This window comes from Nuphar pumila, chromosome 8, assembly GCF_984573655.1.
Source record: "Nuphar pumila chromosome 8, dmNupPumi1.hap1.1, whole genome shotgun sequence".
NCBI lineage: Eukaryota > Viridiplantae > Streptophyta > Magnoliopsida > Nymphaeales > Nymphaeaceae > Nuphar > Nuphar pumila.
Window position 1 is genome coordinate 42,071,475 of NC_143256.1, and position 14,087 is coordinate 42,085,561.

Consider the following 14,087-nt stretch of genomic DNA (forward strand, 5'->3'; position numbering starts at 1 on the left):
ATTCAGTTTTTGTTTTGTTTGATTTGTTTGTTACAACATTTTAATTGAATTAGCATTTCTTGATTCTTAATTTTGTGCATATCATGTTTGTTGTTTTTTTTTATGATTTTCAGTTTTTTTCTTAAGTCAATTCCTGTTTTTTTTCTGATGAGCTGAATTTCTAATTCTATTTTTTTTTTTTTCAATTAAATCATTTCTTGTTGTTTCTAATTGTTTCTGTTGTTTGTTTACTAATTTTCCTGTTTGTCCTGTATTCTTTTACATTCTGATTTTTTTACTTTCTGAATTTCATTTTCTGATTTTTTTGTTTTTCTTCATTCAGTCATTTCCTGTTTTCTTTAATTTTTGGAATTAATATTGTTTTTTTTTTTCATTCTTGAATTCTTGTTCCTTCATTGATTTCTTGTTTTGTTTTCATAGTTAGTTTATTGTCTTGTTAGTTAATTGAATTAGTTGTTAGTTAGTTTTGGTTTTAAATTTAGTACGTAACAGTGCTTAGTCATAATATTTTTAGCATTTAAATAAGTTGTTTAGTACAATTTCTATTTCGATCTCTGGTACTGCTCATGTCCTTTGAATTGTGCAGGATAGCACAAGATTGGAGCGGAATTGATTACATGACACGAAGTACGAAGAATAAAGCTTTGTTTTACTTTTTAGTTTAGAATTAGAAATTTGAAATTGGGTTTGTAAATATTGCACTTTACGCCCTCTGCGAAGGGTATTCATTTGTTGTAATAGTTAGTTGTTTTTACCTCTTTTGAAACATTTTACATTTCAATAATTCGGCAATAAAGATTAGTTTAGATTTGTGTGCTTGAATACGATATATTCCCGTTCCCTGAGTTCGACCCGGTCTCATCCACTAGTGAGAACCGGTTTTTATTATTTGATGTCTGGTTTTCACATGTTTTACATATAAAAATCTTTTCAAAATTACAACGATTTAAAAGAAGACATCAAATTTTTGGCGTTGTTGCCGGGGAACGGCGTAATATTAGTATTCACTTTATTGCCTAGTGTTTGTGTTGCATTTAGGTTTAGAACCACGTTTGTGCATATCTTAGAGAAGAACTTACTTTTCTGCACAGCCCACCTATTAGGATCCCCTTAGAGGTGACTGTGTACGATTGGTACCGTACACATAGATTTTATATTTCTTTGCATAATCTCTGTTATGTGTAACTGCGTGGTGTTTGTTTAGTTTTGTGGTTTTTAGTTTACTCGCTTTGTGGTTTGCGTGGTTTGGCCGCTTAGTGCGTTAGTTAGGTAGAAAACCCAAAGTTAGGACGTGTCCTACACCGGTCTACTCAAGGTGTACGCAATGGCTGACGATCATCAATTGATCCGTCCTTTGAGGGAGTACTTCATGCCAAATACGTATACTCCCGCCTCCTGCATCACGAGACCTGATGTAGGAGCGAGCCGTTTTGAGATTAAGGCCAGTGTGATTCAAATGTTACCTCGTTTTATGGCCTTAGTAATGAGGACCCATATCGTCATCTCGACGAATTCCTTGAGATTTGCTCGACTGTGCAAATCAATAATTTTGGAGAAGATGCTATGCGGTTAACCTTGTTTCCGTTCTCTCTCAAAGATAAAGCCAAGCACTGGTTAAAATCTCTTGAGACGGTTCGTATTACTACTTGGGAAGGAATGCAAAGAGAATTTTTAAAAAAATACTTCCCAATTGGTAAAACGAATCAGTTTCATAAAGCTATAACCAGTTTTTCTGAAATTGAGGGAGAACAATTTCACGAGTCTTGGGAGAGATTGAAAGATCTTCTCCGCAAGTGTCCCCATCACCAGGTGCCTCGTTGGCAGTTGGTGCAGTATTTTTATGACGGGCTTACTGAAAAGCATCGTCAAATGGTTGATTCATCTTGTGGGGGCACTTTTATGCTCAAGAGTGAGGACGAGGCATGGTCTCTATTCGAAACCTTGAGTGAAAACACTATGCATCATACATTGTCTTCACGGCTCGATAGGACTACACCTGTGTCTAGTGGTCCTAGGAAAGTTGGGATTTCCGAAGTTGGGTCCGAATTAGAATTGCGTACCAAGGTTGACCAGTTGACTAGGAAGTTAGATCAATTCCTAGCCAATTTTTCGAGAAATCAAGTAGAAAGAGTGTGCGAGCTATGTGCTAGCCCGGCACACTGTGTTGCGGATTGTCCGGCAGCGTCATTATATCCTGAATTCGTTCAGGAGCAGGTGAATGCGGCCCAAGGTTTCGCTAAACCCATGCCTGATTCATTTACATCCTCATATAACCCAGGTTGGCGAAACCAGTCTATTTCCCCATCCCATCAGCCCTCTCAGACACAGTATAGACCCAGTAACCCTTCACAAGGTTACTCGCACCCCATTTTTTCACAGGTTCATCCCCCAACCCAACCTGCTTATACTCAACCCCATCCTCATGAGCCTTCATTTAGTCAATCCTTCCAAGATAGGATATTACAACTTTTGAGTTCCCATACGCAGTCAATAGCCAAGCTAGAGACTCAAATGGGACAATTGGTTGAGACCTTCAGTAGGTAAAGCGAGGGGAACCCATCTAGTCATTCTGTTGTCACATCCAAGGGAGAGGATTCCATGTCATTTGACTTGCAACCCACTGCTTCACATCATGAGCAAGTCAAATCTATTACACCCCTTCAGTATGGGAAGGCGAGTCACTCCACTCAGGAATCGACTCATGAGCCCCATATCATTTCCACTGTCGAGTCGATCACCATGATACCTCAGCAGAAGGGGCCAGACTCACAGCATCCATTATCATCATATAGAGCCCCATTTTCTCAGCCTTTATTATCACCAATTGTTTTTAGTAAGCAAGAGGTACAGATGCAGAAGGTGCTTGACCAAGTCAAGCCAGATCATATTCACCACTTGTATGAAGTAGCATGCATTGATACTCGGTCGGTCCTAGACTCTCATTTCCTGACCAGTCTCTCAGATGAGACTAATCTCCGTTCTTCATGTCGAGAGAGTTATGATCCTACAGTTAGAGGTAGACGGGATGGAAACACAGTGCGTAGTGTCACAGATGACACTCTTTTCTATATAGAGCCCAGTTGAGTCTGACTTCATGTCCATTGATCTCATGGACGATGAAGGTTTTTCCAGGGATCCGTCTGGCTGGGGACGTGAAACTTAGCGCTTTATGGGAGGCAACCCATATCTTGTACATTATTAGGTTTACTTAGAATTTATAGATTTTATTTTGTTTTTACTTTGTAGTTTTCTTCATGAGTTTTTCATATTCTTTTTGTTTCATTCATGGTTTCATGTTTTGTCATGTATACATTGCATTCATTACATTCATAGAACGTGTATTTTTAATTCATGTCTGGTTATTCTACTCTTTTCCCTCATTTATTTCTCTCATGTGCATTCACGTAGTTTCATATAAGCATGGGGGAGTGCCACTGGGACAGTGTCATTCAAGCATGGGGGAGGGTGTAGTTTGCACACCTTGATATTTTTGTTTACGTTCTTGCACATGTTTACACATCTCTCATGAAAACTAGATTTTTAAAGAAAGAGTTTGAACTTATATGAATGTTATTTCAAATCTGATATTTTTAGAGGATTTTTAAGCCCCACGAAAAATTTTTCTGACATAGATCTAAAAATTATGGTTGTTTATGCGGATTTCAAAGAAATGATGATAGATGCATGTTAGAATTTATTTTGAATCATAAATATGAATATGCATAGTTTTATTTTTGAAAAACTAAGCAAATGAACAAAAGCGTAAAAAATGAGCTCAAAAGAAAAAAAATAGCATGCGTTAGGTTGTTTGGATAATTCCACAATCATTAGTAGATGGAACTTAGATGTAAGTTGAAACTTTTAATTCCATTTTCGAAAAGGAGAGTGGAAAACTTCATGATCCTAAGTAACTGAGAACAGATACAAGTTGAAATATTTGACTCTCATGTTATAAAAGTGAATGAAGGAAGTCACTTTTATGTCTTAGTTGATATCTTTTGATATGTATTGAAAAAGTATAGAAGATATTGACATTGCACAAGGCATAAAAGCAGACCACACGCAAGCTATAAGAGAAAAATAAGTGCGCAAAAAGAAAAAGCGTGAAAAAATGAAAAAAATCGAGAAAAGAGCTGAAAAAGAGAGAAAAGTTCAGTGCTTAGAAGTGTGATTGAGAAAACCTGTGCAGAAAACATATGAGTGAGGATAAGTAAATAATAATATGTTTTTATTGAATTTTCTAAGAATAAAACATAAATAATTGTGATTTTTAGAAAAGTGAAAGAAATTCTTTTTCTGTGGTGGTACATAAAAGATTCTAATTATATTATGATTTTGAAATAACAGAAAATATTTGTGAAAATAAAGTCTTTGATTATCTACTGATTGTGAGGATGTGTAATATTATGCATATATGACAGAGATGTTTGTGGGTAGCATCACTGCAAACCCTCACGAGACCTTACTCGTCCACTGGGGTAACCCAGGGGTTGAAAGAGCTTGTTGCATGAGCTAAATGCAACCGTGATTCCTACGAAAGTGAGTTAGGTGATAGTTTGATTTCTTGCATTTTTCTGGTTTGCACGAGGACTAGCAAAACATAAGCATGGGGGTATTTGATCATGCATATATTTTAGGGATATTTCATATAAAAATATGCATGATTTCATGAGGAAATGTTTCAAAAACTCAATTTTATGTTAGTTCTCGAGTAAATGTGCTAAAATGATTTAAAAATAGAAAATGCATGAAAATAGTTTTATTTTACATTTTTATGCATATTTTAGTTTTTGTTATAGTCATAGTAGTTTAGTTTTAGTTTTCAAGTAAAAAAAAAATAAAGAATAGAGAAAATAGTTTTATATTGTTAATAAAATCATTTTAAATGTTTGTTTTTTTTTTAGAAAAGAAAAAAATTAAATAGAAATAAATAGTTAGAATAGTTTTTTTTTTAGTTTCTTTATAAGTTTTGATTTTAATTTTCGAATACTTTAGAAAAAACTAGGATTACATAGTTTTTGAATTTTAAAAAACTGAAAAAAAAATATAAAATAACAAACCGTTTTACACGGTTTGATTTCTTGAAAAAAATGAAAAAAAAAATATATCACAAACCGGTTTAACCGGTTTGCATTTCAAAATAAAGAAAATAATCCGGTGAAACCGGTTTGGATTTTGTTAAAACAAACAGCAAACCGGTTCAAAACCGGTTTGCTTGTTTTTAAAACCCCCAAAACAGAAAAAATAAGGCGTCTCCCCTGTACGCTTGAACCTTCCCTCTTTCCCCTCTTTCCCTCTCTTCCCTCTTTTCTCAATCTCTTCCACCATCGCCGGTGGCTGCTTCTTTCCCTAACTTCCCCTTCTCCCTTTTTCCTCTATTGAAACTCCAGCAGCCGGTGGTGATGGATCCTTATTCCGGCGATGGCGCACGGTGGATGACCGACTTCTTCTCTAACCCTCAGGTTCACGGTGAGTGCTGAGTGCTCTGCATCTTCTTCTTCTTCTTTATTTCTTCTTCTTCCGATCTCTTCTTTTTCTTCTTCTTCTTCTTCTTCTTATTCCTCCGATCTTCAGCATTTTCTTCTTCCAATTGTTCTTCTTCTTCCGATTTCGATTTCTTCTTCAGTTTATTCTTCTTCTCCAGCTTCTTCTTTATGTTCTTGCTGTTTCTGTAAAACGAAAATTAAAAAAAAAAAACTGAAAAACGAAAATGAAAAAGATATATTCTCAATTTTTTCTGTTCATCGGTCAATCTTTTCTTCTCCAGTGATCCGATTTAGAAGTTGATGTGTTTTTATACTTTCATTTTAGATTCAATATTTTCAGTAGTTTTTTTTCAATTTCTTAGTAGAATCCTGTTTTGATCAGCTTGTAATCTCCTAGTATAGTTTGATGTTCGGTCATTTGTCTTTTGATTTCCTGTTTCTGCTAATTTTTTTTGTATTCAGTTTTTGTTTTGTTTGATTTGTTTGTTACAGCATTTTAATTGAATTAGCATTTCTTGATTCTTAATTTTGTGCATATCATGTTTGTTGTTTTTTTTTATGATTTTCAGTTTTTTTCTTAAGTCAATTCCTGTTTTTTTTCTGATGAGCTGAATTTCTAATTCTGTTTTTTTTTTTTAATTAAATCATTTTTTGTTGTTTCTAATTGTTTCTGTTGTTCGTTTACTAATTTTCCTGTTTGTCCTGTATTCTTTTACATTCTGATTTTTTTACTTTCTGAATTTCATTTTCTGATTTTTTTGTTTTTCTTCATTCAGTCATTTCCTGTTTTCTTTAATTTTTGGAATTAATATTGTTTTTTTTTTTTAATTCTTGAATTCTTGTTCCTTCATTGATTTCTTGTTTTGTTTTCATAGTTAGTTTATTGTCTTGTTAGTTAATTGAATTAGTTGTTAGTTAGTTTTGGTTTTAAATTTAGTACGTAACAGTGCTTAGTCATAATATTTTTAGCATTTAAATAAGTTGTTTAGTACAATTTCTATTTCGATCTCTGGTACTGCTTGTGTCCTTTGAATTGTGCAGGATAGCACAGGATTGGAGCGGAATTGATTACATGACACGAAGTACGAAGAATAAAGCTTCGTTTTACTTTTTAGTTTAGAATTAGAAATTTGAAATTGGGTTTGTAAATATTGCACTTTACGCCCTCTGCGAAGGGTATTCATTTGTTGTAATAGTTAGTTGTTTTTACCTCTTTTGAAACATTTTACATTTCAATAATTCGGCAATAAAGATTAGTTTAGATTTGTGTGCTTGAATACGATATATTCCCGTTCCCTGAGTTCGACCCGGTCTCATCCACTAGTGAGAACCGGTTTTTATTATTTGATGTCTTGTTTTCACATGTTTTACATATAAAAATCTTTTCAAAATTACAACAATTTAAAAGAAGACATCACAGACAGATCTACTCAATGTGAATCCATAGCACTTTACAGATCTAAAATCGGATATAAGATGAGAGAAATATCATAACAGCAAGTTACCTTCTTGATTTTAACCATGATTTTAAAGCTTTAAACACCCGATTTGATGTCTGATTGTTTTAACAGGGTTCCCGAGATCCAAGACCTCTGATTTTTCTACAGTAACTCAATAACTCATTCATGCATCACATATAAAAAAATCAGAAATAAACAATGAGTACTTCAATCCGAAATAACATTATTTTTACTGTTCTAAACCTAAAACACACAGAAATTTAAGAAACTTGAAAAACCATGCATTAACTAATGTAAATCAATAAAATAAACCATAAAACAGTAAATAAAAATTATTTCTATGCTATATAACGTAAAACAAACATGAATAAACATAAAAAATAAAATAAAATCAGGGAATTAATGGCTGGAATTCAATATTACCTTTAAATTATAGATTTAACCCATTAAAACGGTAAATCATGTATTTTATTGGTTAATAATGTAAAGAATCATGATTAAATCACTTTTAATGGATTAAAATCCCTGTAAATCACATAAAACAGGGTTAGATCACCTTCTTGGATCGTTCTTGCTGATTCTTGATGGTTCTTGATGTTAAATCATGATTGATCTTCCATGAGGAGGGGTATCCAAGCCTAGATCTAGGTTTAGAACACTAAAATCATTAAATAAAATATGAAAAAGCAAAGGAATTCATACCTTGGAGTTGCAGCAATGGAGGAAGGGCTGGAGAGGAGAGAGAAGCTCAAAGAATTGAAGGTAAGTGAATAGTAAAAATCGTCCCCCCCTATGCTCCCTTTTATAATAAAAAAATTAGGTTTAGTCTTGGATTTTCAAATTACTTTTTTGCCCTTTTTAAAACCTATCCAAAGTCATTAGGGGGGGGCGATTTTTTTAGAGACTCCTAATCCTAATTAACACCTAATGACACCCCTAATTAACCCTAGAGACTCCAAATGTGGTGCCACTTGGCACTTTCCACATTTGATTTTTAAAATCTTAGCTAAAACCTTTAAAAACAATAGTTTGAAATCAAGTTTTTAAAAATGGGTTTTCAAAATGGATTTTGACTCTTTTAAATTTCTAAAACTAACCAAGACAATAACTTGACCTAGTTTAGCCCTGACTTACTCGAATATGGCGCCACCTCGAGTGGGCCCTACTTGAGTTTTTCAAAAAGGGATTTTAAAACTTGAAATTGAAGGAGTTTTCAAAAGGATTTTCAAAGACAAAGTTCAAAGTTATAATTTTTGAAATGGCATAGGGTCCTAACTAGGTTAGAACTCCTCTGGATATGCTGCCAACTGAGTGGGCCCACATCGAATTTTGAAGAATTTTGAAATAAACACTGAAAATGGCTTTGAAAAGGGGTTAAAATCGACATTTGAAATTCAAGATCTTTGAAAATAGGGTCTCAAGCGAACTGGAACTCCGAGTTAGAGTCCTGAACTCTTAGGACTCTGAGATCTTAGATTTTAAAAGCCAAATAAAAGAATTTTCGAAAGATTTTATCAAGAAATGATAAAATAAGTCAGAAAACACAGTCAGTGTTAGACTCCTAACTCGACCGAACTCTAAAATAGAGTTTTGAACTAACTAGACTCTGTAAAATGACCTAAATTTTGAAAATAATCGAAAAAGACTGAAAATGGAAGTAAAACAGACTCCTGACTGGATTAGGACTCTGGGACAGAGTCCTGATCAGACTGAAAGTTTCAAAACTTTGAGAAATTTGATGAATAGAGGAATTCAGAAGCGACACCACCTCAATGGGTCTCATCTGTGAATTGAAATCGATTAAAATTTGAATTTGAAATGAATCCAGATTGTTTTCTTGAAAAAATATTTCGAAATATATAGTCCTGGGGTTGGAAAATGACAGAGTATTGAATAAAAACCCAGGTTTTGAAATTGATTTTGAAATAAAAGCTTTAAAATTCAAATCTGGATTGAATGTTTTGAAATAGGAGTGCTGGATCTCAAAAATGAGATGCAATGACATGCAATGCTATGCAATGCGATGGAATGATATGCAAAATACATGCAATGATATGCAATGATCTGTAATGACCTATGAAATGGACAAACACTGGATGAGGGTGAAAATTTGGGGTGTTTACAGATGCCCCTCTTTGCTGCTAAGCCGGTTAGAAGCCGAGCTTAGTGGCAAAGAAAACATACCAAATTTGAACCATAAAAAATGCCCCAGTTAGATGAATCTCACTGGGTATGAAAGAATTAATTCAAATGATGATGGTAGTTATAAAATGGAGAATTTTATTTCAAAAGAAGTGAGATTCAGGTTTTGATCTTAACCTGGATGGTACGAGAAATACCTCGTATGGAACGGAGCTCAGGCTTTGACCCTTGACCTGATTGGGAAATGAAATACCTCATCAAATGAGGCCCAGGTTTATACCCTTAACCTGATTGAGAAATGAAAATGGAATACCTCATCAAAGGAGGCTCAGGTTTATACCCTTAACCTGATTGGGAAATGAAAATGGAATACCTCATCAAAGGAGGCCCAGGTTTATACCCTTAACCTAATTGGGTAATGAAATACCTCATGAAATGGGGCCCAGGTTTATACCCTTAACCTGATTGGGAAATGAAAATGGAATACCTCATCAATGGAGGCCCAGGTTTATACCCTTAACCTGATTGGGTAGAAAATGAAATACCTTATCAAAGGAGGCCCAGGTTTATACCCTTAACCTGATTGGGTAGAAAATGGACGGAATCCTCGAAAGAAGAGACTGTGATGTATGTAACCTTCGGATTTCCGCACAATGAATCCGATAGGGTTTTTGCAAAAGGAAGGAAATTGGGGTCCCTAAAGTTTTGAAAAGGGGTTTGATTTTGGGCGCCTCATTGCTGAGACTAAATAACTTTTGAAATTGCCTTTTGCTGGAATTGGTGACTTAACCTCAAGCCAAAATTGGTCTGTCTATGGTGGGACAGTGGGGACACAGGGAAGTGTGCGAATCTAAGAGCCCATGCGCTCAGATTATACCAATAGAACGGAAGGAATCTTTAAAACTCCCGTTATCAAGTCCTTAAAAGGGATAACAACTGATGTCAGGATGCACCAAAGATGAACCTCAAGCTCTCGTTTCATGCCAGGATAGCTAGAAAATATTGTCAAAATGTTGAAAATTATTGTTGATTCAAAATAATTGAAAATGATGCACATTGTTTTGAAAGTATTCCCTCTTTTCTACCTGAAGTATTACCTCCGACTGGGTTTAACTCCGTAGAATCAAGATTCGAATTCAAATTGCTTGCGATTGACTTTCTTTCAAAGAAGCTATCAATTTCCTTAATATGGACGGAAAAGAAAGTATTCTTGATATTGCGAGAGCTATTGTTGAAAAAATATTGATAAAAGAATTTCACAAAATTAAAGAAGATTCTTGATAGATTCGGCAGTCTGATATCCTGAGATTCTTTTCTCATGATGATCTTTCTGCACTCTCTTTTTAGCAGATTGGAGCTCTCTTGGATTTTTCTGGAATTACATCATCCTTCATTTTGGAGATGTCCTGACTTGTCTCTCTCATTTTTTTTGGAAGGGTACGTCACAAACTCCTTCATCTTAGAGATGTTCCGATCCTTCTTTTCTCTCAGGGATTATCATGATAGTTATTGGCTCATTGGTTGGGAATCTCTTGATGATAGCTGGAATCAAATATCTTTTAGGGTTTGTCGGTAGGCTCATCACACTCGCCTTCATCTCGACGGTGATCTGAACTTTCCCTAGAAGGATCCGTCACAAACTCCGTCATCTTGGAGATGATCCAAATCTTCTTTGGCCCCGTGGGTCGACTCGCTTAATTCGCCTTCATCTTGACGACAATTGAGAGATCCCTTTTGCAGATATTTAATTGCAGCTTAGGTGATTGAGGAGATATGAAAATTGAGTGGATTTTTCTGTATCACCCAGGATATTTCGACTGCTTTATTTTTCAAGACTGGTATTTAAAAATGTGCCATTGACTGCGATCAATATCAATCACTCATGGCTTTGCAACAACATTGAATTCTCTTTGCTGGCCATATCGCAGATTTATTCTTCATCCTTTTGGTTTGCCAATAAAAAGATTTTGAACTTTGAATCCTTTTTCGCGAAAGCTTTGTCCTTTCGGAAGTAATAGTGGAGGTATTCTGAAGTAATAATTTTGTGCAATAAAGATTTTTGAAATCAACAAATATTTAATGACAAATTGGCAAAACTTTCTTGAAATCCTTTTGTGAAAGCGAGCATTTGAAGCACAACGCAACACATCCATGACATAAATTCTCTTCTCCTTTCCCCAAAGAAGAAGATTCAGAAATTGGAATTTGGGAATTACTCCTCTCTTCCCTGAAGAGGAGGTGTTTGCAAAACGAACTTTCGAAGAGAAATTAAGCTTTCGTCAAAACTTCCTAATATTAGGCTTCTCTTATGGAAAGGGGGCCGGAATTGGTGAGGTTGGTAAATTGGTCATGAAGGAACGAGTTCATCACACTCTCCCTAAAAAGAGGGTCCTTCATGATGAAATGGCCTAGTCTAAAATTATGGGGCCACAAGGAAGGCAAGTCTCCGTCGAGTCTCTCCCTATAAAAAGGGTTCCTTGTGTGAAATTTAGAATTTTGTTTTGCAAACAGTTCACAAAGACACGAGTCCCTTCAAACTCTCCCTAAAAAGGGGCTAAGTGAACGAATTGGATAGCATGCGAAAAGAACGAGCTCCCTCAAACTCTCCCTATAAAAAGGGTCTCTCGCAAGAGAAAATTATTGGAATTTGGATATTGGGTGACCCAAGAGGTCGAAATTTGGAATTTTGAATTTTGATATTTGAAATTAGAAATTAGAAATTGGAAGTTTGGAATTTGGTATTCGGAAATTGGAAATTAGAAATTGGGAAATTGATATTTGGAAATTGGAAATTAGAAATTAGAAATTAGAAATTGGGAATTCTGGAATTTGGAAATTGATATTTGGAAATTGGAAATTAGAAATTAGAAATTAGAAATTTGGAATTTTGGAATTTAGAAATTGATATTTGGAAATTGAAAATTAAAAATTTGGGAATTGGATGAGTGATCAGCACGAAGACTGAACTCAAGAGGTCGACTGACATGACCATTCAGTGGAACACTAACACGAGTGCTTGATTTTGAAAGGATACCGGTATGCATGCCGGTTTTAAAAATGTACCAGTTTGGATACTGGATTTTGGTTCAGTTCTGGTGATTATCTTTCAATCTTGAATCGTTAGGAATTGTGATGGGATTGATAGTTAAAATCTCAATACTGACCAGATCGTTATTAATGCGATTGAATGCAAATGAATGCAAATTGATGCACATGAATACACAAGTGCGTGAAACGAGAGATTTGTTTATCCTGCTGTGAACACCCCAAATTTTTCAAAATCTTTTAAATATTCCCTTTTTGCCCCTAATATCATTTTCTGAGCAAATGGGTCATTTCAAATCTAAATTCCAGTTCATTTCTCTAGTTTTTTTGAAATTAAATTCATTTCGTATGTTTAAATTGATTTTGGATCTGGATCCATTGTCCAGATCCAAGTCTGAATCTCCTTGTTCAAATTTTAAATTAAAATTATAAGAAAATACCAAAAATAGCCCTTAAATAGCTCGGATAGTCCATTCAACATTCGTTTGGATCCATCACATTGTATTCCTCGATTCGAGTATCAAAACTCGAACATTTTCTCAAAACCTGGGTCCAAATCCATTCTTCTGAAGAAATTTCCCCGAAACGGTCTAAAATTCTCAGAAAAATACATTTGTAAATATTTCTCAGAAAAATTCAAAAAAATTAGTGTTTAATATTTGTTTTCATGTAAAAACTTAGATTTTTGTTCCAAAAATACAAAAAATGGAAAAATCATGAAAAAAAACAAAAACATTAGGGAAAAACTATGAGAAAAATAAATAATTTTTAAAGATTTTGCCAAAAACCTCATTTTGAGCCATTTTACAAAAATCTTAAAAAGAGGGAATCCTTCTTTTGGAAATTTGAGAAAGGGGAAAACGGCCATCTCCCGCACGCTCCTTCCTCTCATTCCTACCCTCCATCTTCAACAACTCCTTCTTCTCTCAGCCTCCCATCTTCAACTGACCTCACGCTCAAGCTCTCGATTTCCCTTTAAGAAGAGGCTTTGAGCCTCTTCAAAGCCATCCATTATCGACCCCTCCATCTTCTTCTTCTTAATCCGTTATCACTCTCGCAATCCGTCCTCAAATCTACCATTACGCTTATGCTTATCCTGCTCTCACCATCCATTATCCATCAATTCCCTCTATCAAACATCCATTCCCTGGCATCGAGTTTTCCTCTTTAGTCATCCGTTGTTTAACTTACCCCTTTAGCATCCCTCCAGGCATCCTCTTTGCGAAAGGCTATTCTGGAATCATTGCAAACGAGAAAAGTTCACAAGGAGCACAAATTCCCTCCTTCGAGATTCCTGTAAAACAAGATCCATCTTCAACCTCTAGAAGGAGCGTCACCACTCAATCACATAAGTCCATCAGTATTGGATGTTCTGTTTAAACTTGATGTCATCGGCATTAATCTCCAACTCCCAGCAAAAACAACTGAAGCAATAAGCTACGTTCTAGCCTAAACAGCAGGAGGAGTCCTGATTCCCTCTTCCAAATCAATGGAATACTGCAGACTCAGACTAGCTGGTTACAAAATCAGGCATCTATGCTAAATCCAAGGCAAAGTCACCACCAGATTCTTCAGCCAGCATCTCTTCTTATATTTGATTCAACGATTTTGTGCTTGGATTGAGTTTTAATCATGCTTTCAGCATAATGATATCCAACAACCCCAGGATATTTTATCTCGTTATGATTGAGGTTCTCTTCCATATATTTTGAGAAGAATGAGCTGATATGTCTAATCCTACGGTGGTAAGCCATTTCTCCCAGCAACATATTGCATTCTGTCACAATACACCAACTGCAGCTGTACACTCGTGTATACTGTGTGCACAATTTTCTTCATCACATTATATGTTATCATATACAATATTGCACCTCCACTGCACTTTGGTTGATAGCTTCATTATAGTTCACAACACCATTACCATAACCCCATCATAACATCACATATACGCCAT